We start from the raw sequence: 27652 nt of genomic DNA on the forward strand, positions 1-27652 counted from the left end.
TGGCGTTTTCTTTTGCATGTAGTTTTGGTTGGATGGCTTAAACCAGTTCATCTCCTGAACACAGGGCAGAGAGAACAGGATTTTATCTCGCTTTCTAAGAATACCTTCTTATCTGCTGTGAAACAGCATCCTAAATTTAGTCAGCTGCAACATTTTTTGAGCACAGTATGTTGAATTTCTCTTAGTAGTGCACATATACTGCTCAAAATCACACAGGAAGCTTGCTGCACAAAAACTTCAGCTGATAAATATGGTACAGCGTAAATTCCATTCAATGTTCATGCACTTACAAGAAACGTGGACATGTGCCCCTTTCGTGCAGTTTCTGAAAACAAAGAAAGAAGTATATTCGTACACTCATTCTGTATAGCATGGTCCATGCATTCTAATATAACAATTGTCATACAAAGTATGAGAAGATTTTAAACTTGATTCATATTTAAAACTTTCACAGCAGCATTGAGTGTTCTGTAAATGATGTTTCTTAAAACTAGATTCAGATGGTAATTTTTCTATGCTACTATACCAAAATAATTTTAATCCATGCTCTTTTGAATAATGACCATTTAAAAGTTAATATTAGCTAAATGGAAGCTTAATAATCAACACATATATGTATACAATTTGTATATGTATACATATAAGAATATACCTATTAAAAGTCAAATTATCCTGACTTATGTCTCACCTCAACATATATTTGCATTGTTTCAATTAGCAGTTCAAATTTTAAGTCCCTTCAGAAAAAAAGTGTCCTGCTAACACAAAATTATTTCTTTTGGGAATTCTAGAATTTATATATTGATAATTGCTTTAATTTCAGACATCCTTTTAGCATTCACCACCATAAATATTTAGACCCTGAGAAATCCAAAAAAAGTACAAACCTCATTCTTACGGAATATTTTACCAGCTAAAACATTATAATTTTTTCTTAGCTATTTCTCATCAAGTTATGCTTGTGTTATTTCTTATAACAGGAGTACCTAAACAATACTTCTAAAGGAAGCCCATAAAAAACACCCATGGATAAAAAAATTCTGTGCTATGAAAATCTGCAAATTATTTTTTTAATGCAGTGCAAACATACATAGTGACAATATTATTTTTTTAATTGTTTGATTTTACACTCAAATTTTCCAGGAAAAAATAAAAATAGAAAAATCAAGAAATAGATTTATTATATATATCACTGAAAAATAATGAGTACAAAGTATTTGGAAACATGAAAAATAAAAACAATTTAAAATTTGATGTTTCAACACTGTTTGAACTTGATCCTTATTTTTCTTTTGAAATTAAATTACAAGAAAATTAATATGAAGGGAGGAAGGAAGGATAGATTGAGCAATCTCCAACAGGCCTTTACTGAAGTATCATCTTCACCCATCTTTTGTACTTCTTTTGGCACAATTCAGCTGGATTACTCACGTCCTCAGGAACTCCCCATGTAAAGAAACAAGTTAATTCTTGGCTAAACTTCCTTCTTAGCAGGCTTAGCAGGTTTTCCATGCTTTCCACTTTACTGCCTTTTCCCAACCCCTTCCTATCAGAATAAACTGGATAATGCACTGCCATTGGATAAGATGGCACTTATCTTGTTTACTCCATAGTTTGTTTACGAATTTCGTATTTGAAAGGTGGAATGAATTAAGTGGTAACTTTGATAAAGACAGTGCCTCCAGGAATAAGCCTGAATTCAGCTAGACCATCATCTTTGAACAACACTAAGGAAAATCATGAAGTCATATTATACTTGACTTTTAAAGATTTTTCATTTCTTCCAAACTTGATGCAGCCCTTAAAAATACATCTCTATAACCAATATTTAGAATTCTTTGGTAACTGTACTCCAGTTTCCTATTCTTCACCCCCACCCCCCCACCCCCCTCCACCCCTGCCTTTAAAATTAGTGGCATGTCTGATATCTCAGACTGGTATGACTAATAACATATAATAAGATACGTCTGTCTTTCCCAGTAACATCAGCTGAGCTAATAAATGGTAGTACTTTCTTCACAAATTTCATTGCATTCAACTATAATGTTTAAAACACATAGCTGCAGAGGAAGAAACACTTGCACTGAATTTTTTTAAACACATGTATATGTATTTATAACATTATTCTGGTTATTATACTTAAAATTAACTGTTTTGTGCAGTAACAGTTACATAATTCAAATGCTCAGGTGACTGTTTCTTAAACAACTACCATCTGATCTGAGATCTGTAATATTATGGAAATCTATGCAATTAATGTTTTTAAAGGTGCACTGGATTTAAAATAATCTTCATTAATAGCCCAGTTTCGTTCCAACTGCCTTTCATGTTTGCAAGTATGATTAATATTTCTGCCCACTAGAAAGACTTCTCATAACCATTCATTGCGATAAATTTGAAATGCAAAGATTCAGTTATACAGAAAGACAGGATGAAGAATTTCACAATATTATAAATACTCTCAAATAATGGATTTTGAATATTGGAGTTTCTATATTGCATATAGATCCATTTGGCCTGCGGAACATGTCATGTTGTTTCTTGCACAACTGATTATTCAGTTATAATGACTCCAGCTTCTTGCAACCAAACCACACTGGAAAAATGTGCCAATGATGGTAGTGCATAAAGCCATCTATTACAACATCAACTGCTATAAGGAGAATCCTGAGGGCTGCCCAACCTATGGCATGTAGTGTTTTGAATAGTTTTATTGGGTTTAGAGCTTTAAAACATGCTAAGAAAACCCGTTAATTGAACAGAAAATCTTGTGGCTGTTCTTCTCACAAAGCCACATTAATTCAGGAGATGTAAGTTTGAGTAAAAGCAAATAAGGTCTGTGGAAAATCCTGCATATCTGGCACTTAAGGACTTTCTTGCTTCAAAGTTTAAAAAAGAAAACCAAACCAAAACAGTGTCAGATACTTACCTTTCCTTTTACATAGGTGTATGTACTAGAATTCACTTTTGTCCTATGCATACCTACTTTGTGGTGTGAAGGAAACGGATTTTACATTACTCTCAAACATTTCCACTTAAGTGTTCAGGTATTTCTAATTTTATGGTAATTTTACTATTAGTTATGTTAGATGAGTTTTCTGAAGTCTACAGTCATTCTTCCTATAAGAAGCATCTATTATGTCACTGAAACTGGAAATTGCAATCCTCTTAGTCTTAACTGCAGGTATTATGAGATAAGACAGCCACTTGCCAACCATTGTCAGACTAAGTCTCTATTTCTACAGAAACTTCAAAGCACGTATTCGCTACTGGCAAAGTACTGAGTTTGTCTCATAATAAATAACCAGGGCCTTACATCAAGTACAGTAGAGTACTATAAAAGGTAATTCTGTTGCTGTGTTTTACTGATAACCCAGCCGCCATGGTTTTTGGATGAGTATCAAAACTCTTCGAAATTCTGCATTGTTTTGTCATTGTTTTTGCTTGACAGCTGGGATAGTGTCTGTACCAGGTTGAAACAGCCCCCTTTCCAGAATTTCAAATATATTCTGTGCTCTTATCTGAAAGAAAGCTGCTTCTCTGCCGTATGGATATGAAATGGTTCAGATGGGAACACCCAGGGAATGTGGGAGACTCAGGGGAGTCATGACTCCTTAAAGAGGTACTTCTCCACACACATTCATACAGACATTAAGCATGCAGAAGGCTGAATGTCATCAAAACAGGTAGTGCCAAATCTGCTTGATGCCACTGCCAAAGCCTCCTGCCAGCACCAGCATTTTCAGTACGTCTCTGTGCTATGGCCTCTTTAGAACAAGGTTTGAAAACAGCTACAATATTTTCTTGTTCTGATCAGTTTTGAAACACTTCGGCTTAAAAGGCATGATAGCTTCAAATAATGTCTTAATTTTTTTTTTTTATAGTAGCTGGCCCCCTGTAACAACTGTGGGTACAGAGGGCTCTGTTAATCTAAATAAAAATAGAACAATAAAAACCACTGAGACAGGTTTTTTTTTAATTATTATTCCTATCAGTCTCATATGTTGTAGAAGCCCCAAGAACATGCTCAGCTTGCAGCTCTTGCAAGGGGCATTGCTTTGTATTACATCATTAGACATTTGCTGAGAGTTTGATTTCATGGAGACATCATAGATCACCTTGTCAAACTTAAACCCATTGCCAGCCGCACACCAGTGTCTCCACTGTGTTGTCCAATTACTTTTGTCATTGAAGAGTTGTGAAGACCTTTCTTTTCCAGGAAAAAGGCTACCCCCCATACTGTCTCCACAGAATACTACATGAATCATTCTTTGAAACAGACAGTTAAATATCAGTGATTCTGACTAAATCCTTTAAATGTAAATCTCAGTGAATGCTGTTATTCGCTAAATAGAATATTGTTTAGACAATCCTCTTAGCTGATTGTGTTTCCTCATTTTACTATTTTGTAAAAATCCCACTAATATTTTAACTGTATGTCATGGTATGGGAAATTTGCCATTTATCACAAATTACAGTACCAATTAGCTCATTCTGCACCAGTGAAGTTTCAAGTTGGTTTATTGCAATAATTCAGTAAAATTTTTGAGAAATCCTGATGGTTCTCTTTGAAATCTCTATCTCTGAAAAAAGTATCATCAGTTATTAAAAGGATCTGCTCTGGAGTATATTCTATTTTATTGTTTATAATTTTATTTCACATCTTTGATTGTCCTGTATCTTTTGAGTGATTTTATAATCCTGGTTATCTGGATTACCATTTTCCAGCTTCAGCTGGGACATTGGACAGTGTACTGAGCAATGGTACCTGAGTTACTTAGAGTACCTTATTACCTGATGACCTATATTTCATGTGTCACATGCTAGGGAAGAAAGTTGCACAAAGCCCCACTTTCTGGTCACACTAAAAAAAAAAACGTACAAGAGGATTTCCTGGTGTATGAACTACTTTCCACAGAATATAATGGACCAACAGCCTGTAAACTACACTCCTCCTTTGCTACCTGATTCCTGCAATGTTTTGGTCCAAAATTTCTTTTAACCTAGTGAGCCTAAGGCTTCAAAAAGCTATAAAACCTCATTCTGGGAAACAACTGTTTCAGTATTTGGTCCTGCAAAGCATTTTGTTACTTCTTACAGCTGCTACTCAAGAAAAACAAGATGTTGCAATCCTAGTCCTAGGAGCACAGAAGGATAAACTGGAATAAATTGAATTTTTGGTCTGATTATCCTGGAAGAAGATTTGCTGCCTAGAGAATTTCCCAGTAGGAATGCATGGAGAAACATGGTTGAGTAGCTTCTGACAGAAACATTGCTTTTTCAGGAAAATGAAAGGTAGTTGCATGAAGGTCAAGGACAACAACCAGTGGCCAGGAAATTTGTCTAATGTACTCATATTGTAATGAGGTCACCCAAAACTTCATCTGAAAAGGCATCAAAGTGCAGCACATTGTCCACAAATACACTAGGTGTTGTGAGGCAAAAGAAGACAATCTGCCTTCTGGGCCAGTACTGAAATCTGGGGTCAAACACCATAATGTGTACAAGGGACCACACTGCAGGGATAGTGCATTAATTTTTCACACCTCCCTTCCCTGACTGCTTGACAGTCCTTGTCAGAGCAACCTAACATATCATGTTCCTTACTAGCTCAGAGGAAACCTGGCAAAAGAATTCTGTGACTGCTTCTGGAGAAAATTAACAAAAAGTGGCCCTTAGAAGAAATCTAAGAAATCTAGAAGTGCCCTGCCATGGGTGCACACACCCAGCACTCTTACCATTACTGGCATCTTACAGTCCTCATGGTGTTACAACCAAAAAAAGCCACATAGAGTGCAAGATGCGGCCATAGGGAGTGATATTCCAGAATGACAGATCCTACCTCTCCCACACACCACAGAGACCAATGCAATTGTCAAAACTAACCTCTCGGGTTTAACATTTCCACTTCACCATGCAGAGATTTGCCTCAGCCACAGGCCACACCATGGACCTAGTACTTTGTAGGGCATACCAGCTGCCCACCTGGTTAGCATCCCATAGGCCGGGTAGCATCTGACCTCCAGCCATAATAGCAGTGGGATGTTCATATCCAGGCTTGTCTGGTGCTCTCTCAGAGGAGACTGTTATGGTTTGCACAGGAGGAACAGAAGAAATGACATAAGAAGCAAAAGGCAAAATTATCTCAGAAAGCATGGTAGTAGCAGTAAGATAAAGTTTGCAGAGTATCTGTTTTCTGTGATAATTTCTGGTATAATGACCTAACAAGGTATACAAGTGGACAACTGTAGAACAATATAAAGAGACTTCTGTCATGTAATTTCAATGACCATCATCATTAACTTGTGTGGAAATGTATGCAATTTAGCAATGACCAATTCAGCCCACTGGCTTGCTTTAAAAAATGAAGGAAAACTGAAGTGTAAACATATCCTACGGTCATAATAGTCTGTTTCTCATCCTAATTTACAGTGAAGTTAACAACTTCAAAGGACATTGTAAGCAATTTTGTCTCCATGCGAAAGGTCAGGAAACACTAGTCTAGATTTTCAGTTGTAACTTTCCTTAATTTTGTGCATTTCCTGAAATACTCCTTATGGAACACATTTCACACAATTAGCACCGTATATATCTCCTTCACATTTTGTCCAAAAATAAATTAATAAATAAAGAAATTGCCCAGGACACAATTAATTTCTCAAATATATTCCCAGGTAGAATTCCAAATGGTATTTTGCTCTTGGCCCTATAGGAGCATATTCCTATTATTTCTTCCACTGGAGACCTAGAAGGTACTTCAGAAATGATCAGGGTGAGGTGGGGAGAAAGAATGCATTTTTAAGTGAATTTTCACTCAAGCCAAAATATTTCCTTCCAATTCTAACATTGCATTTTGAAGAAATGTTTTCTGCTAATCACCACTGCACCACAGGTTGAGATCATATTTATTCTCTCCAGGCCTTGCCTTGCCAAGGACCTGCTGTCCTTCTGTCATCCTCTCTACACCTCTGAGTTTCCATGGGTCTAGATATATAGCTGGAGCAGAAGAAAGGAGTCCTTAGGGATTGAGAACATTATAGATCTGGAGGTGGGGTAGAGGAACACACGTACCCTGAGCCTCACTGCCAACCATTCAAAAAGTAAAACACCTCTAAAAATTTTAACCTTTGTTGTCCACTGGAGCACTATCAGATTTTCAGGACAGTAATAGATAGGAGAAAATAACCTTGTATCTTTAAAACACAGTGTAAGTCGTGTGATAGAGTAAAAAGCAGTTGTCATCAAAGAATCAGTTGATCTTCCAGTTGATGTCTATCACTACTTCTCTGTAGTACACTCAGAAATATCACTGTTTAGTGGAATGGAAAAGCATAAAGATCTTAACTGCTAATTGATGTCATTTCTGGAATCCAGTAGTGGGGGGTAGGAGGAAGAAAGAAAGAAAAAGAAAGCTCAGTATCAAACATCTACCTCATTTATTTATGATTGCATGAACAGATGTTTTCTCCAAGAACTGTTTACTCAACATAAGACGATGTTTACCTCATAACTTGTACTAATTATCACTGTAGGGAAATGAAATATTCTGGTAATGTACACAATATAAAAACAGCGTTTGGATCAGAAGAAACTGTCTGCATGCATGCCATTTAATAAAAATTATTGTAATATAAGGTAGAGAACCAGTGTCATCTGCAAATTTGCTGAGGGCCCACTCTGCCGCAGCTTCCATATCATTCATGAAGATGTTGAACAGGATTGGACCCAGTGTTGACCCCTTGGTAACACCACTAGTGACGGCCTCCATTGTTCCACTTATTATCACCCTCTGGTCTCAGTAATGCAGACAGCCTTCAATCCATGTCATTGTCTACTCATCTGGCCCATGCTTCAATAGTTTATGAGAATCTTATGGCAGACAACATTGAAAGCCTTACTGAAGTCTAGGTAGATGGTAGCCACTGCTTTTCTACCAAGCTGGTCTTTTTATCATAGAAGGTTATCAAGGTGGTAAAGCATGACTTCTCATTGGTAAATCCATGCTGACTACTATTGATGACCTTCTTGTGTTTCATGTGCCTGGAAATGGTTTTCAAGATTAGTTGTACCATCACCTTTCCAAAGATGAATGTGAGGTTGACAAGCCTGTAGTTCCCTGGGTCCTTCTTGCCCTTCTTGAAGATGACATTTGCTTTCCTCCAGTCCTCAGGCATGTCTTCCAGTCTCCACAGTCTTCCAAAGATTATGGAGAGTGACCTTGTAATGACTTCAGCCAGCTCCCTCAGCGCTCATGGGTGCATCCCATCAGGGCTCATGGACTTGTATTTGTTCAGTTTGCCTAAGTATTCTCTGACCTGATCCTCACCAGGGGTAGGTCCTCTTTGCTCCAGTTTTTCTCCCTGGTCTCCAGTGGAAAGCCCTATCCTTCTCTTTCTTATTTAGAAAATGTGTATAGGAAAAGAGAGAACTGCCATTCATTTTAAACTCAAAGATTTGTGTGGCTATGGTTTTATGCATTTCAGATGAAGTGACCCATACATCATTCCTTTGGTCACACATCATGCAAATGCTAATATTCAGGTACATGTAATTAGAAGTGCTACAGTTAATATGGTAAACCACATTGAAATAATGTCTTATTTTAATAAATAAGCATGGAATGTGTGAATTAATCAGATTATTTCACAAGAATGTATACATGTTGTTCTGATCATAGATGTGCACTAGGCAAAGACATTCTGTACTGGGCTGGCAAAGTACATATGAATCAGGAAAAGTTAAAAGCAACATGTGAATTACTTTTAAGGTGTCCTATGCTTAAGGGTCATTATTTCAGCAAAGTAAGACAGAATTTGGAAAGGGTTCAGACAATGCAGATCAAAATGGAAATAACTGTTGATGAGTACTGTCTCAGTTTGCAAAACTTGTCTGGAACAGCTTCTGGCTACCTGAGGGAAGAGTAGCAGTGCAAAGCTTTACTGGCTTGCAACATCACTGCTATGTCAATACATCACTGAGCTCTAAGATAAAGTGTGCTGCTGCAGATATCCTCACTTGAAAGTAACGTGCTTTGCAGAGAGTTTCAGTGTAGGTAAACTCATAGGGAGCCTAGTGACATACAAGGCCACTGTTTGGTGCACTAATATTCTTATAGCTCAAGGCTCCATTTCCACAATCCCTTTTTACCTATCCTGTAATTTAATACCAAAAAAATTTTGCATAATTGATCAAACTTTTTTTTTTTCTGTCAAAACCCCACGCATCCTACACAGATCCATCAAATGCTTATCACAGCCTTTACAGAGATGCTCCACAGAGACCAGAATAGCAGAGGTAATGAAATAGGTTAGCTGTGAGATTTTTAATTATCTTCTCTTCTCCTATGCTTTCAATCCCTTCTTTAGCTAAATTCTTGCATTGTTCCCACTGTCTCCCTCTGGAAGCTTTCCTGTATTTAAATTTGAAATGTAGCTTCCACTACCCTTTCTCACCAGCGTTTGAGGAGGTCTTTGACTTCTTTCATAGGCTAGGCATTATGATGAAATTTTGCTTTTTTTACCAGAAGCTCCTGGTGACCTGCTGGACTTTGAGGGTGGGTGGAGAGGGAGCAATTCTGAATAAGGCCAGGTTTGGCTTATAGTCTATCTGGAAGGAGGAAGCCTGTGAAAAGAAGTCAGAGAAGCTCTGGAAATTAATCAGCAGCTATCCCTCCCCCATTTGAAGACCATAAAATATATTAACAAATGAGAAGCTGTGTAATATGATAGATTATGAAATGAATTTTTGAAAAATATGAATTTTAGTTGCACAACTTTATATACATCTAAATTAATTTTCATTTTAATGAAATGTCTTCTGAATTTCTCTGGAATTTTTGACTGTGTTTTAGGAAGGTATGTTTGCAGATATGTGCACAGTAGAGAATGAATTTATTTTCTTTGTTATTCTAATCTAATTTTAATGTGGGTAATTTAATTTTTTTTAGTATATTTTTATATTATTTGTAGGAATTAAAAAACATGTAATAGTTTGAAATATGTTAGTCCATTATCCAAAGAAAATATTAATGAATTTTTTAAAATGAGCAGTTTGGAGAATTTTCAAATGTTGGAGAAAACTGGGTACAAAACCAGAGGTGTATAGTAACACTCTCATTTTTCATCCTGTGAATAATCATCAGATTTCATCAAACAAGAACTTAGATACCTGAGAAACTTCCTAAAAGACATGAATTTTTGAACATTCTTCGGCTTTGTTCAGCAAGAAATAACCAGCTGATTCTACACTTTTAAAAACCACCATTAAACGTGACTATAAATCAGATGATATTGAAGAAAAGGTATTAAACAACTTTAATTTGTGAGTTTTCCTAAAATGGGTGTGGAACTCTCAAAATGCCAAGAACAACGCTGAAACCCCAACACAGGATATAGGTCAAACTGTCCTCAGAATACAGGAGGTTTGGTTTGCAGCCTTACTCTATGACTTTCATAAGCAGAAGGCTGGAATACATGACCTCCTGAAGTCCCTTTCAACATGAATTATTCTGTGTTTTCAGCCTTTACCTTTGAGAAGAAGATGCTGATTCAGAAAAATCTAGTTGTTCCAGCTCTGGTGAGAGAGCCCATATGATAAGGAGTAAGCACATACCTATAATTACACTGAATCGACAATTTTAGAAAAAAATGCAAACACTCAGGATTTCTCTGAACTGATACAGAATTCAAATAGAGTTAAATGAAAAGTTAAAGAGGATTGGTGCTTGCAGTGATATAGTTCATAGCTGCATCTTTGTTAAACTTTTGTAAAAGTATCAGAAAACTGTACAACTTCCACCGAACTTGAGGATGAACTGGGCGCAGGAGTCTCAAAACACTTTCTTCAAAAGACACAAAAGTTACAGTGAAAAAGAGAAAACTATTCTTTTATTTTTTTTTGTTACCTGTCCAACGAAAAGTTGGAGAAAGTCAAGCCTGACCGCAGAGGAAAAACTCAGTCTTTGCTGTGTAACAAATGTTGGCATCTGTGAGCTGGATAAAAGCTGTTCTTACCTTCTGATATGTTATTTTCAGATAGAAATCTGTTTCTATCTTTTCAGATGGAAAACCAGGCAACTTCTGTCCATGTTACTTACTTGCTATGTAGGGATAATAATAGTTTCTTAGTTGATCTTCTCTTTATTTACCAGATGTTTCTTCCATGCCTCTAAATTGCCATACCTCTAGCACGTAATGAATATAAAATATGATTTTCATTTTGGAAGGAAATGCACTGACATTAAAACTGTCAATAAAGGAAACTAGAAACAACAAAGAGGGCATAAGTTATGCATTATGGTAAAACGAGAAATCACAGCATGTATTTTTCACGTTGCTCTTTCCTGAGATACAGTAGATGAGGCTCACTTAGCACTGGCAAGATGCAAGATGAACTCTGCAGTAAGCTGTTCCTAGTCATCCGAAAGCCCCCTAAGACTCTAAGGATGAAAACATAAAAAGTGCAGTATAAAAAAGCCTCTGGTTGTACACCATTGTTGGAGTTCAAGTTTATATGCAGTTAGTGTATTTCTGTAATTCAGTGTTGCACATCAAGAAGATGTTGAATTTCCATCAAACATATCTTGATCAGGTTGTTCACTATTGTAATTTACTAGCTCTGGCCCTTCCTGGAGAGCTACAGTAACTGATCCTTTAAAAAGATATTTGGCTACAGCAGGAAAGCTCTTCAAAGACATTAATGCTTTCTATTCTTCTTCTCATACATTATTCATTAATAAACTGAGTGTATTAATTACCTTATTACCTGAAATAATCCGCCTTTATATGGAACTGGAGGCCACTGAGATCTTCATATCACAGATGTTTATAATTAGTGAAATTATTTTCCTGACAGTGGGTTCTTTCACCTGGTATGCAAAATGCCAAAATACACACAGAGAGGAGGTATTTTATTCATTTCATATTTGCGCAAAGGTGGGTCCTAGGTGGTAACTTCACAAAGCTAGCACACCACGCCAAGAAACTACAATGTATTTATACAGTTAAATGCGCCAGTAACAGCTAATATTCACGCCCCCCGGCTAGTCATTGGTTAGTTTCTTTCTCACTTCACCTTAAAGGTACAGCTCCCTTTAAATTTGCCATGCATGCTCAGAAAGTAAGGGGCTTATTTGAGTAGGGGGCTTTCTGACTTATAGGTATGATTTTTATTATTATAAAGAGGATAATTCACCTAAAGGACACTTAGGTTTAGCTCTCATCAACGTGCATAAACATCCCAATTAGTTGCCCTCCTTGACTTCATACTTTATGACTCAGTTTTCAGCATCTTCTGAGGTGGGATGTTCCCTTTTATCAGTCTCTTAGTTCTTCTTCAAAGATAGAGTCATAAAACAAATGCTTCGCTATCTCTCAGTTCCCTCCTCTGTCCACCCATTTCTGTTTTGCAAAGCTCACATGGTCCATTGTTATTACTTAGAGGAAAATTTCATTTTCTGCAGGATATAATTTTTCCCCCCTTTGAGACTATGAGACCTTTTTCATGAGTCTCAGAAGTCTCACACCTTTTCATAAGCAGTATGTAATTTACCATAACTTGTCTTACTGTCATACTTTTAATACATCCAAATAATATAGAAACAATCACAAGCATAATTACAACATTGTAACAAGATTTGCAAACATTCAGTAAGGAAGAATCCAAGTTTACGTAATATTTTGTTTAACTATCCAATTTTTATTGAAGCCCTGGCTTCAAGGTCCTGGCTTGACTTTGCCACTCATTTTATTTGGTCTAACTGATCATCTAGATTTTCAGTAGTGTTTGGGATGTGAACACAACAATCCTTATCAACTAAATTTATATATGCACAAAACCCATGACCATGTAATAACACCTGAACGCTATTACTTTACCCTCTGTTACTGGGAAATCAAACATTGCTGAATTACTAGCTATCAAGTTTTCAAGGGTTTGATTTAAATCTAGAACTAAGATTCCCCAGTTTAGGGGGATTTGCAGTGCAAGACGTGCAGTCATGCAGTCAAACTGCTGCTATTGTGGATTCTCCCAAATGACTGGAAAAATTGTAAGATTAAATTTACAGATTATATGACTATCATCTTGGCATAGTTAGATTAACAATGCTTTCTGAGGAGGTTCTATAACTATCCTCATGGGGAAAATAGGTGCTTAATCTCTACATAGGCAAGTCCTTTTTCCTAAGCACAGTTCATCTGGGGTCTCTGGTCAATGGAAGTCTAACTTCCCCGGTTGAGGTGGAGGTCAATATATCTTGATCGGGCCTTGGAGCCCTTTTTACCTGTGTATAATGCTGAAATTAGGAATCCATAGCTGACACCACCTAAAATTCCCCTTAATTGTTTCTTTGAGGTTGGTACAGCAATTCTGCAAATGGACTCCTTTCTTTCAGCTCTTCATTTTCTCTGTCCTTTTGTGACTTCAAATCCCATATATTGGATCCTTTCTTTTCCTGTCTGGGCCTTCCTTTTAGAAAGTCAGTAACCTGCTGAACCCAGAAAACTGAGCAAGCTGATTGTGGCTTCCAAACACTCTTCATAGGTATCTGAACCAATCAATAAGTCTTTTACATACTGTAACAGTGTTAAGGCATTATATGCATTGTTCCATTGCTCTAAGTCCTTCGCCAATGCATTACCAAACAATGTGGGGCTATTTTTAAACCCTTGAGGAAGGACGGTCCAACAGAGCTGCATCTTCCGTCCTGTAGTTGGGTTTTCCCATTCAAAGGCAAAAATGGTCTGACTCTGTTCATCCACAGGCACACAAAAGAAACCGTCTTTCAAGTCCAACACCGTAAAATAAGTATTACTGTCAGGAATTGGGGTGAGGAGGTTATATGGGTTTGTGACCACAGGGTGTACGTGTAGAGTTCTCACGTTAATTTCTCGTAAATCTTGTACTAATCTATATTCCTGAGAATGAGGCTTCTTTACAGGCAAAATAGGAGTATTATATTCTGACTGACATTCCCTTAACTGTCCATGTTCTAAAAAGAAATTTATCACCAGTTCTAATGACTTCCAGGCTTCCAATTTAATAAGGCATTGTTTCTTTCTTACCAGTTGGGCTTCCGGTTTTAGTTCAGTCTTTATTGGAGCCACATTCTTGGCTCATCCCAGCATTCCTGATGACCACACCATGGGTATTTCTTTGTGTAATACTTCACCTGGAATACTTCCTTCTTCTGCAGGTTCCTTCTCAGTTAGCAGGCATATCTGGTCTCTCCATGTGTTCTCTGCAGGAATATGTAACTGGACAGAATCTTCAGAGAAGGTTAATTGTGCATTTAATTTACAGTGTAAATCCCGTCTAAGTAATGGTAAAGGACATTCTGGCATATAGAGGAATTAATGTGTTAATTTAGTATTCCCAACAGTCAGCTCCATAGGCTGTAAAAACGGCCTCAAAGTTCTTTTCCTTGTAGCACCAGCAACGCTTACCTTAGACTTGCTTAAAGGTCCCATACAACTAGTGATTACCCTAGGTATTTCTGATCGTGAGACATCGGCTTGTACAAGATCATGCTGCATTTGTTTCCTGGTGCTGTAACTCCTTTTGGTTTTGCTGGCTTTCCTTTATTCACCACCCAAACAGACGGTCCTGAAATTACAGCCCCAATTTCCCTCAAGGTGTTTGCTAGGATGCCTCCATTACTTGTTGCATTTGTCACTGCTGGTATAATCAAGGGTTTTAGTGAGGCAGGGACTCCTCTCAAAAGCTACATTTTGATACTTCTTTTTACTGCTACCCTGTCCGGATGGATGCTGTAATGCACACACGAGCCACTGCTGTTACCAAAATGTTCCCAGGCACAGCAGAGTCAGATGATAAGCCATACACCAATACAGCATGCAGTGAAAGCAAAAAGCAGATGTTAACAAGCACTAGATTCTAACATACAGTAAGGCAAGCAAGCCCCATGGCAAGCACAGAAGCCTGCCCATTAGTAGCTAAACAGCAATATCAGCTATAGATTCAATCTAGCACGTTCCGATCAAACCTGTCGTGCACCACTCTGCTTAAGTAGTAATTACTTCTTGTGTGATCTCCTTTGCATCTTGTAAAGTCCCAGCTTCCTTTTCCAATTCTCTCATTTTACTCTGTAATGCAGTAACTTTGTGGTCAAGAGCTCTAAGACTGGTAAGTAATAACCATCCCAATCTCCTGCTAACTTGCGAGAAGAATCCGACGGCACTTTCCGTGGCAACCCGTGCACAGCTGTTTCAATTGTCTGGGGGCGGGGAACCACTTGCCCAGCATCTATTTCAGGATAAGCTTCTGGTGGAGCCGGTGTAGCTAAGAAAGTGGCCATGGGGTCCAGTGCTCAGTATTGGGCCATCCTGGAATATGGGGAGTCACCATTGTGGCCTCCCCGGTCCCCAACTTTTTTGCCAGCTGTAGCCTGGGTGTTTCTGGATCCTGCTGACTATGCCACATGTGTGAGCCAGCACAGGCAGGGCACAGGAACAATTACAAAACCATGGTTGAAAAGCAAAGAGTAAATTTAATTTCATTACCGTGCCAACCGGGGGAGCCCTGAAGCAGCGCCCGGCCAGAGGCACACAGGAATGGATGCAGGCACTGAAGAGCTTGGTCCTTGCTAGGGCAACACAGAACCTGCTGGTTTTGTCCATATTTCAGGGATTCACGCAGGCATAATTTACCACTATGCTTTGATCTTTCCTACAGCAGGGCAGGAATCTCAAGAGTGTTCGGTAGGCTGCCCCTAAATCTTTCCCAGGCCTATGTTACCTAAATACAGGTTTACTTGTCCAACACATAAGATCAAACAACAAATAGTATGACATATGTGTTTTTTGACACCCCAGCTCTAAGTCACTTGAGCGTGTTTACACTCCTCCTCACTTACGGACTCCGAACCTAATTGTTTTGGAGGGGCTACCAATAGCCGAGTATCCTCCTCCATATCCTTTCACCTTTTTTGTTTTTGTCTTACAGTCAGTACAGCACAACCTTGTTACTCACCCTCTTTATCAAGCACTTCTGAGTATCTTAACTGCACCATTTCCTCCTGCACCCTCATTATCACTGTCCCTCCACAAGGCAACCTTCCCTGCTTAGCCAGTGCAACATAGTTCCTTAAGAGAAGAGCAAATATTTACTGTGCTACCGAAGACCCATGGGATTATTCCTTGGAAACTGTGAATTACTTGCTTTGAGGCACTGATAAGACAGTGAAATATCTACCTTATCAAGGCTAAAGATTTGGGCCTGCACTTCTTTCAAGACTGAAAGAAATCCTTCTGCATACATGAGTACTCCAAATATGCAAGGTATAACATTTTTAACAAACAATTTTTTTTTCAGAACTTGTTCTTTAATGATTCTCAGAAAAGTGTAAATAATATTATACTTTTTGGATACACTGGTGATATAGATAGTCATTAAGAGAAATACAACAGTATTTTTGACTTGTATCTTAGAGTCAATTACTATCAGAATACAAAAATAAACTAATAGAATTAGAATATAGAACTTAAGCACACATGGAAATGAATGGAATGCTCTACTGATATTAACTGGGTACCTAAACCTGCCGGTCTAACTATGGTTGCAATTTATGAAACATCTAAAGTAAAAACATTCAATCAGTCACCTATTGGACTATGATCTATGCAGGGAAAGGATGCGAGCTAACAGCTCCCCTTCTTACAAGATTGTCTCTGTCAGTTTAAACCCCACACTCTGAAATTCACTGAATACCAACCAGTCTCCAGGAACCCCCCTTCAAAGGAAACCTTAGGGCTTTCTTTAAATCCAAAGAAAACCCCAGGAGATCGCTACATTTCTTTTCCAGATAGAACCAAAGAATTGCAGGAAGACTTTGTTTATACTGCAGAATCTCTTTATAGAGCAGAAAAGAATTTGAAAGAATAAATATTAATAGTAGTATATTCTGAGCTACTTAATAAGCTTATTACTATATCATGCTGTTACAAATAGTGTTGTATCCCTAGGTTCAACAGAGTAGCTTTCAGCAGAGGACTCAAAAAAATCTTTCCCTCTTTCTTTCTCTCTTCTCTTTAATCCCAGGGATGAACTTGACCACAAAATGCAGTGTTTGTCCTACGATTAGGCAGAATTACTTTGCAGAAAATGAGGTTTTCCACCGATCCAGCAACCTTTCACATCCAGGACAATTCTGAATCAAAACATTTTCCTGACTATGTTGCACATAATTTACATCAGTATTTTAGCAATGAAAAGATTTCCATTCCCATTGCCAATTCCCAAAGCCAGACACTCTTGTTATCTTCCCTGGTACACCTTTTGTTTGAATTTCCATAGCAAAACTACTTTATTAATAATTTATGTAGAATAACTCAATAACTAAAAAAAAAAAAAACAGATGGAGGAAACACCTAGCAAGAATGATGAATTCAAAAGATAATATGAAATACAGTGAACTGAAGTTCAGATATTTCAAATGTGAACGTCTGATAGAATAATTTGGACTCCACATGAATGGCACATGCTTTGCTGTCTTATGCTGTAAGGGGATAATACAGTTATGGTAATTTGGGTTATGGTGAGAATCCATGGGTTCGCACTGTTAATAAAAAACCGTACACTTCAGTAATCTTAAAGAAGTAGTACTTACAAGTGAATTTCTAAAGACAAGCTACCAAATTAACTGAAGAATACTACATGGAGCTGTCTAGATACGTAAAAAAAAATTCTAGTGAGTTCTTATGTCTTTAAACCCAGTTATCTAAGGAGCAAAAGAAGCACAAAGAAACACAGTGATATTTTACAGTAGATAATTAATCTCAGGGGCCTTTCTGTGTGTCAGAGGAACAATGCCAACTATAAGAGCTCAGCATTCTAATCGTAAATTATTTTTTCTCATTGATGATTTAGGAAATAGCTGTCAGAGTAAATTTTATTTTCCAGAAGAAATCCTATAATGTCTTTCTAGGTTTAAAGATATTTTTTCTATTAAAATGTATTCATTCATATCTAACAGATGACTGGGACTAACAGGCATAACTGAACATATATACGATTTAGTGGAATCTGTTTGGGAATATTTTTAGAGCTTTATTGAATCCCAGTCTGAGAAGTCCAAATGGTTGAATTGATAGGAAAAAAAAAAATCTTATGTTAGTACCATGTAAAAAACCCCAGTGTATATCCTGCCCTTGGGACAGGAAGGTTTTATGAAAGATAAAAGCAGATAAAAGCAAGTTTCTGAATTGTTCTTCTAAATGCATCCATTTTCAAGTGTTTAAGTAGATAAAAAATGACATCACACAGTACATATTGTCTTTGACTCTCCAGGAATGGTGAAACACCATTCCACTCGTAAATCACTTGGGTTAATCACCCCCTGACAGTCAGTGGGACAAGCTAAAAATCCTTTTGGTTATCTGCATTCTGAACAGGCAGCTACTCATATAATCTTAGGTGCAGTCGCACTGTCATGTGACATGACATAATTAGTTAATCTGTACTCTTTGCCAAGAAGAAAATATGCTCATTGTGCGGGTGACTTTCAGTTCTAATTGTCAGTCTTAATGAGTAAGGATTTACAGATGTGTTCACTTATATACTTAGAGAATAAAGGGGAAAAGTTTAGACTTGAAAACTGAAGAGGATTTTTTTTAAATAATGAAAAATGAGCACTTTTACACTTTTTTATTTTAACCAGAACTGAAAGTATTGCATGAAGATCTTGTGTTATTTCTATCTCGCCTAAAGTTAGAAGACACTGAAATTTTCAGTGAAGAGTTTGATCGTGAGCTATTAGCAGACTAAATGCTTCAAAAGGAACCTGAGGATTTTCTGATTTTCTCCTCACTCTGCAATAATGCCTGGCTACCCATCTAATCTTCCTATTTTCTCAAGCCTACCATGCTCCAGGAAGAAATTTTCTTTTGCTTCCTGTAAATAGGACTTCTGATTCCTGGATGTATCAGAATCATCTCAGAACCACTTTGGATTAATAACTTTTGAGAAAACAATTAATCATGTCCAAAATCTGGCTGGAACAAACAGTGATGCTATTTCAGTGGAAAAAAAAACTCACCATGATATTCAACAAAATTTGTATATGGCTCCTGAAGACAATAACTGAAAACTGCTGATGATAAAATATAGCCTTTAATTCATCAAGCTACACCATGAGGCACTCTCCTAAACAGCAAATTTGGGGAATGGTGCCTATGACAGCTTTTAAATGGGATGATCCCTCTAGTTTTGCTAACTAGGACAGCTTTCATAAATTTAAACTCTCATCCTTAAGAAGTCTGGATTGTTTGAGCCAAGGTCATTGCTAAATGCTTAATAAATTACTTCAGTCAGTGTATGGGGAATTCACAGTGTCTATGATTTCCAGTAGAGCAATTCACAGCTCTGATTTCAACTGGAATAGACACTTCAGGACAACAAAATGTTTGTTTGTCAACAAAATGTTCTCTGCTTGTACTAATGAGAAGAGTACTACATTTCTAAAATTTCATCAGATGTCTTTGTCTTTACAGGTTAACCTTTTCCTAGTAGCACTTTTTTTCACTGGAATGACAATAGACACACTTTTCCCAAAACATTCTGACATCCTTCCAGACAAGCACGCCAAACACAACCAATGTCCTTTGACAAATCCCAAGATATAACGATACACATTTATTTAACATTTAATTTAGCCACTTAAATAATTAGGGCAGTAAATGTTTCTATTTGAGGAAACAAACATTTAACATTTTCTTTTTCGTAGTACTCATGAAAGCATGAACTGAAAATAACAATGATAGGGCTTAACTGAAGGGGAATGTTGACACAGATTCTAAAAACCCAACAAAAAAAGAAACACTGAATGTGTCAGTTTACTGTACCAATGTTTGCACTGGACTGCACATGTGTAACATGCCAGAGAAATATTCAATTTCAGCTGCTTGTGTCTCTATCGTTTGTGATCAGTTGGTCATAAATCCTGGCAAAAATTACAGCACCCAAAACTGAAATATCAAAAAAAAATCTATTAATTCTAAAATTTCAGTAATTTCTTCCTTCATATTTTCCTTCTGGTTCCAAAATAAATGAAATGTAACTTTTCATAAACTGTTCTCTTTCATTTCCACATCACTGAAGCCTGAGTAACTGCTCCCACAATTAATACTGAATGAACTTACAATGGAATTTACTTGTTCTAAATGTAAGGAATGACTGCTAGACTTCCACTCTTTAATGCTCACAGCAATCACTTGTAACTATTGTTTACCGCCTTAAGTCCAGAATTGGTGTGCATTTAAGCAAAGGTTAATAGTTTTCTCACAGGGGCTGACCCTGATGAGTTTATTTTCTGTGGATTTTACTGAGTCAGAAAATCTGTTAATTAAATCCTGAATTACCACAAAATAAGGTTGAGTCTTATTCAAGGTAACTTCTTTGGCTTTTATTTGTAATTGTGTTAATGACCTAATTTTGAACACATTGGTGTCGCATGGGTGGGCTCAAGAAACTGAACGTTGCCAGTAAAGTTTGAAAGTTTTGCAAAGACTTGGTGGTTTCTTAGCAGAACTACCTTTGCAGTCCCCAGTTTAAACCAACCAGAAACTTCTGAGCTGACTGACGTTTACACATTGCACCGATAACACTGCCGCAATGTGCATTAGCCACTTGCAGGCTTCTTGGGAAGTTTTCACTGGTGAGCATAAAGCATTACTCAATAACTAGTCCTACACTCAACAACAGAAATATCTGGAGAAGGATTCCATAGGATGCTCAGAAGCCTCAGCTAAAAGATAGTAACGGGGTGAGGAAAATTACAATTCAGCAAAGCAAGTACCAAACCACTGATTTTACATATGGGCCACTGTAAAGGGATCATTCCTACTTACTGTGTGAGTGTGTGTGTGGGAGAGAGGGGTAAGACAGAGGGACGAGAGGAAGGAGGGAGAAAACTGTCTAATAAACCTTAAGGGTTAGGTTCCTAACTCCCAACTTTTGGATAAGTCTAAGAATGCCACGCTGAAAATGATGATAAAGTTGGGACTGAAGGGACATCCCAGACCTAACTCTCCAGCAGTGGCACAGTCATGAGTACAGTAGGTTTTATTGTCTATGTAAAAACTGAACAGAAAGGAAGGGAGAGTGGGAAGTATGGGCACTATATGCTTGAGAAGTGAGTGTACCCTGTACATGATACTCAGGTGCCCATCCTGCAATGTCAAATAATTGCCGAGCTAGTTCAATTCAGCTTTTTTTGTTTTGATCTGTTTATTTTCTTCTCCAAAGCAGAATGCATCTTTCTTTCCAAGATAATCCATTTGTTTCACACACATTCATAGCCTTTCTCAAAGGTTTATAATCAAGAAACAAATTGTTGATTAAGTGAAACAAAATATCAGCTCACTGGCATACAAAATTGGAAAACAGGTAACTTATATTCTGCTTTATCCTTGAAGGAACAGAAGCCATGGTGATTTACATACTTAATTTTTGACCAATTAACATTAAAGAGCATTCTATTCTACTGATTCTCACCTGCTGCAGCCATATTTGTGCAAAGTGATGAAGTGATATTCATGGTGAAAAATGTGGCTGAAGTGGCAAAAACAGAGAAGGTAGGTCATATTAATAGCTCAGCAAAATTGCGTGCATCCTGAAACTACCTCATAGTACATGTTTTCTCTCCCTGGCCATTGTCTTGCAATCCTGACTCTATTAAAATTTTTGTAAGCATATGTATCTTCTGTTAACTGATGCTCTACCTTTATTTCTTTAAAATCTCATAGCTTTTCCCTGATTTTCTTGCGAAGGGGAGAGATTTTGCTACTGTAATCTAAATTTCATTTATTCTGAATTACAGAGTCCAAATAAGAAATGAAGTGAAAGGAAATTACACTGTGAAGTTTAGCTGGTGTTTTTTTTCTACTGCAGGCATCCTGATCTTTAAGTTCTGTTCAGTCTGACTGATTTTGCTACCACTTTCTGAATGGCTATATTCTAAAAAAAAGAAATCTCATCAGATTTCCTCTATTAATAATTTCTTTTAATTGCTTCATGTGAATTGAGAATTTGTAGAGGTTCAACTACATGTCCTAAATTATTTGGGACCCAAAGACCATTATCAGAGCATGCCACATAAAAACCTAGATTATGATTTTAAAAAAAATATGTATTTGATATTCAAGACAATATCTGTGTCTCCAGTCTTGTGTGGATATGATACTACTTCAGAAATTGCTGTGATAATAAATTTCTGATAAGACTGGGAAAACACTTTCATTTCAATCCAAAGTGCCACAGGTAACACTGATTTACCAGAAATAAAATTTCTTTCAAGGGGATATGCCCAAGATAAGTAAAAACCTCCTTCTGCCTCTCTACTAGTAAAGTTTACTATGCTGAGGCCTGCCACATTGACAAGACTGTACAGAAGCTCACCTTCCCAATGCTAGAGTGCTACAGTCACCATAGCCAAGATCAGAAATGTGACCAGGGTCTGGAAATTGGTGGTTGTATCTTAGCTGTTGATAAATTTTGTTTTGATGATTTGAATAATTTTAGAAGGAAAGATTGTTGTGTTGTTCCTTATCTTTTTTCTTTTTCTTTTTTAAACAAGTAGAATCTAAAATTGATGAATGTTTCATCAAACTCAGCATATGGTTCATCAGTCCCAGTGTTAATATTTTGGGTTGAGAAGACAGGCAGGGCTAAATCCCAGCTCCAAAAGGCATTATAAGTGAAAAGTGGTATCAACGGTAGCTTTGACTCTTTCTGTTAGGAAAGGAATTCATGGTTTGTTCCAGGACCCTGGCCTCTGCAGAATATGTGTCCTGAGACAAGGGCCAAAATTCGGGAAACAACATGACACTGGGAGGACTGCTTTTAAAAGGGTAAACTGTAGGTGTGAAAAAAAGGACACGCTGTCTGCCAGAAGACTGGATGGAAGAGAGAAAGAGAGCAAGGAGTAGTCAAAAACACTTTCCAAGCAAGGAGAGAAAACTAGGAAACATAGCAGATTTATTTGTTTTAGGTTTTGGGCCAGACAGTTTAGCTACCGCAGTGCTTGAGATGCCTCTGCCAAGCTGGGTGTGGGGTATGCTGTGAGCTGTGGGTGGACACGAGAGTGGAGCCAAGCTGGGCTCAGCAGTGCTGGAAAGCCCAAACCTGCAGGGAAAGCTGCAGCAGCTTCCATGCACAGTTCATACAAGCTCTTGAAGCGATGAAATGCTATTTCAGTACACTGGCATGTAGCAAGTCCTGCAGGCTTCTCCATCTTGCAGAGAGCTGGCCAACATACCAACTGTCAGAGCATAAGTGCTGTTACCTGCAATAGTGAGCTGCACTCAGCTCCATCCTTCATGGGAGTGGGAAGAGGATGCCACCAAACCCCAGTAGGACCTGGACGGTTACAGACAGTGAAGCATATGTCTTTTGCATATGCACCCTCAGTAGGATGGACACTTCCTATAGAGCAACAAAGCTTTCCACCTAGTTGAAAAATGACTTAGATTCATTGCAGATACCAGAAACACAATTTAGATGGTGATAACATTGCTCAGCTGCAGAAGCAGCAGAAGCAACAGCACCTTATCATCCCAACAAGAGCTAAACAGAGGTTGCAGCCAGAAAATACACATAGAATACACACACAGAATTGTATAGATTGGAAAAGACCTTTAAGATCAAGTCCAACTGTAAGCCTAACACTGTCAGTTCAGCACTAAACCACGTCCCGAAGCACCACATCCAAACGTCTTTTAAATACCCCCAGGGATGGTGACTCAACCACTTCCCTGGGCAGCCTGTTCCAATGCTTGACAACTCTTTTGGTGAAGACATTTCTCCTAATATCCAGTCTAAACCTCCCCTGATGCAGCTTGAGGCCATTTCCTCTTGTCCTATCACTTGCTACTTGGGAGAAGAGACCGACACTCACCTCACTACAACCTCCTTTCAGGTAGCTGTAGAGAGATAGAAGGTCTTCCTTCAGCCTCCTTTTCTCCAGGCTAAACAACCACAGTTCCCTCAGCCTCTCCTCATAAGACTTGTGCTCTAGACCCTTCACCAGCTTCGTTGGTCTTTTTTGGACATGCTCCAGCACCTCAGTGTCTTTCTTATAGTGAGGGGCCCAAAACTGGACACAGTATTCAAGGTGCGGCCTCACCAGTGTCAAGTACAGGGGCACGATCACCTCCCTGCTCCTGCTGGCCACACTATTCCTGATACAAGCCAGGATGCTGTTGGCTGCCTTGGCCACCTGGGCACACTGCTGGCCCATATTCAGCCTGCTGTTGAACAACACCCCCAGGTCCTTCTCTGCTGTGCATCTTTCCAGACACTCTTCCCCAGGCCTGTAGAGTTGCATGGGGTTGTTGTGACCCAAGTGCAGGACCCGACACAGAGCCTTGTTGAACCCCATACAGCTGCCCTTGGCCCATTGATCCAGCCTGTCCAGATTCCTCTGTAGAGCCTTCCTTCCCTCAGGCAGATTGACACCCCTGCCCAACTTGGTGTCCTCTGAAACTTACTGAGGGTGCACTCAATCCACTCATCCAGATCATTGATAAAGATATTAAACAGAACTGGCCTCAATACTGAGCCCTGGGGAATATCACTTGTGACCAGCCACCAACTGGATTTAACTCCATTCACTGCATCAATTTGGGCCCAGCCGTCCAGCAGGTTTTTTACCCAACAAAGATTGCACCCGTCCAAGCCATGAGCAACCAGTTTTTCCAGGAGAATGCTGTGACATGACAAAAAGTATTTCTTTTATTCTTTAGGATCATGGACTTAGTATCATTTCACTCTTTAAGTTCTCCTTAGAGAGGTTCAGACAAAAAATACAGGTGGAAGAAATGGATGTATTAATCTTTCACTTCAAGAATGGTGGACTTCAATCCTTTGGTTTCACTGCAAATAGATGTCAGTTTGACGCTCTCATCCCTGTTCCTTTTTCTTCTCTTCAGTTTATAAGGACAAATTTATGTATGGTTTTCAGTTAACACTGAACTGAAATGTAAATCAGAGCTGCAAAGGTGCATCTGTCACCATACCTGCATCAGTTGGAATAACACATACACAGCAGCTGAATTCCACTTGAAAACTTTAATCTTTGCATGGTTTTTAACAGTGTGGCTGAGAGGTCAGTCATGATGTTTTAAGTACAGACCATTGCTCATCCTGATCACGACAAGGCTTCATTACAATGTAGAGGAATATCCAAGTACCAAATGGGTAGCAGATTTCCTTTTTCTAGCAAACAATGAAAAAATTGCTGTAAAAATCAGACAAATCAGTTTCTAGCCTTATGGTTGAACCAGCTGCATAGAGATAGGAATGGCTTTGCTTCTCTTTGGAATAACCAGGCAAAACAATTTCAAAGAACATGCCTAGGAAAAAGTCTTTCAGAAAATAGTATTTACACATAATTACTTTTTTCTTTCTCTACATTTTGGAAGGCTTATTAGCATGTTCCTAGTTAGAGATTCTTGCCTGAATAAAATATTTTTTATACTGAAAGATTGATGGCATTTTTCTCTAATTGACCAGCTGGCTTTTCTCAATGTTTTCAGTAAATAGCATGATGTACTGCTATTTTCATGTAGCATGATTACTATGAAGCAAGTATTGGAAAGTTGTACAAAATATTTGCATTCTGTAATAGCTAAAATAGGGTTTTCTTTGCTATTATAATGAAAAGACAGTTAAGGTTCCAGTGCGTTATTGTAGCAGGGGCTTATTTTTAATATATTATGATGCAATTTATTCTTAGACTGCAGTACAGTGCAATTTCTTGGAGATAAGTTGAATTAGAAAGTTAGGCAAAAAAAGATATGTGTTTGTTAAGGTGAGAACAGATGATACAGATAATTTTAAGGTTTAACAATTTCAGGATTAGCAAAATTCTGATGAAATTTTGTCAGAAAAATTATACTAATACTGAATGAGTTTAAGATGTTTGCAATCTTAAAGATGTATTAAGATCTGTGCTACTTCATACATTAAAAGCATGCAATTATACCTCAATCTTATTTCATAGAAATATTCCAAGATACAAGATACTGTCAGATTAAAATCAAGTTATCAGGTAAATGGGCTCCCATCTAGGAAGCTGTGGAGATTAAACATCTCAGTGAAACATAATTAGCAAATGCTTATCAAAAAGTTGTGAATAAACTTGTAATTCTGACCCTGTTAAAGTGAATAGAATTTGCCATTGACCTTTGTACGTGTTATTTTTTCCTGAAAAGTGAGTCACAAATATTATTTAGGAACTTCATTTAAAGATCTATCAAAGAAAAAAGTTTATAATTTGCTATCAGACCATTTAAAAAATATTTATTTATGAAGGACATAATTTATTGTATCTCACTTGCATTTCAAATTTATTCTGCCTTTTTAAAAGTCTCGCCTTTGTTAGCTGAAATTTTCTTTGAAAGGTCTCTTTCATGCTGCTTGTCATCAAGGTGCTTGCCACTTATTTCAGTTTTTGAGAATCATGTAGACGCAGAATTGTTTTTAAGGCCTAGATCTCATTTCTATGTTACGTTATATCTGTCCAGCATGCTGAGAGGAGGGAAGTGACTTTTTCATGTAGCTTAAAGGAAAACTGCTCCCATTTCACGAAGTTCAGCTTTCTAAAGTTCACACATTAAGAATAATTTGTCAGCTGAAATACAGGATGATACTGAAAACAAAGAAGTTTAATATCAGTTGGCATTGTTGAATGGCCATTTCTTAGGCAAGTAATGTGTGCAATATATTTCAGTGCAACAAACAACGCAAAATTTTCTGGCATTATTTTGCTTATGGCTTTAACAGAAGAAAAAATCTGTAGCCTCCCCCCCCCCCCCCAAAAGCGTTTTCATCTTACGAAAGTTTATTGCATAATAATTGGTTGTGAAGTTCCTAAGTGTTCCTCTGAAGCAGCACTGTAGACAACGTGATTGACTGGATGGCTGCTTGATACTGTTTAGGCTTTCCCTGTCATATGCCTGCATGTGGACAGTGTTCTCTCTAAATTTTCTTAGGAAAAGGTCAGGATTAAACCCACAATGTTACATGCATGCTACTTTTTATACCGATTGAAGAAGTGAGTTAACACTAAGAAAATCTGTGGCAAATATTTTTTGAGCGGGGATGATGTAATGAAATTTTTGAAAAAGTTAAGATTGGAGTGATTTAACTGCAATTTAATTTAGAGGTAGATTAATTTCAGCTATCCTCAGAGTAACCATAATTTATGACGCATACCAAAGTCTGATTTTATATGATTTTTAGAGGTGGCTTTACACTGCATTTGTAATTTCTCTCTCTTTTCAGTTCCAATGAATGAGCATTACAAATATTTTAATTCATCTGATTTAAAGCAAGAAGTAAAAACAAAAATTAAAAAAAGACATGCCACTTGATAGCTGAAAGAAAACTATGATAAATATATATGTGGAGTTTTATTCTGGGGCATTACTGCTACTGCAAATGTTGAAGATAGATTAAATGGAAAAAATAGTGATTTCACAGGGGCATGTACAGATTTGCGGCTCTCTTTAATCTGTCTGGGGAACAAGTATGGCTTTTAAAATATGCATTTAGGTACATGTTAAAGTTCTGTGATTTAAAAACTTTGACCTTAGTTAATTAATTTATTTTTGTCCAGGAGCATAAATTCAGGAGA

The sequence above is a fragment of the Phalacrocorax carbo genome, chromosome 2, assembly GCF_963921805.1.
Source record: "Phalacrocorax carbo chromosome 2, bPhaCar2.1, whole genome shotgun sequence".
NCBI lineage: Eukaryota > Metazoa > Chordata > Aves > Suliformes > Phalacrocoracidae > Phalacrocorax > Phalacrocorax carbo.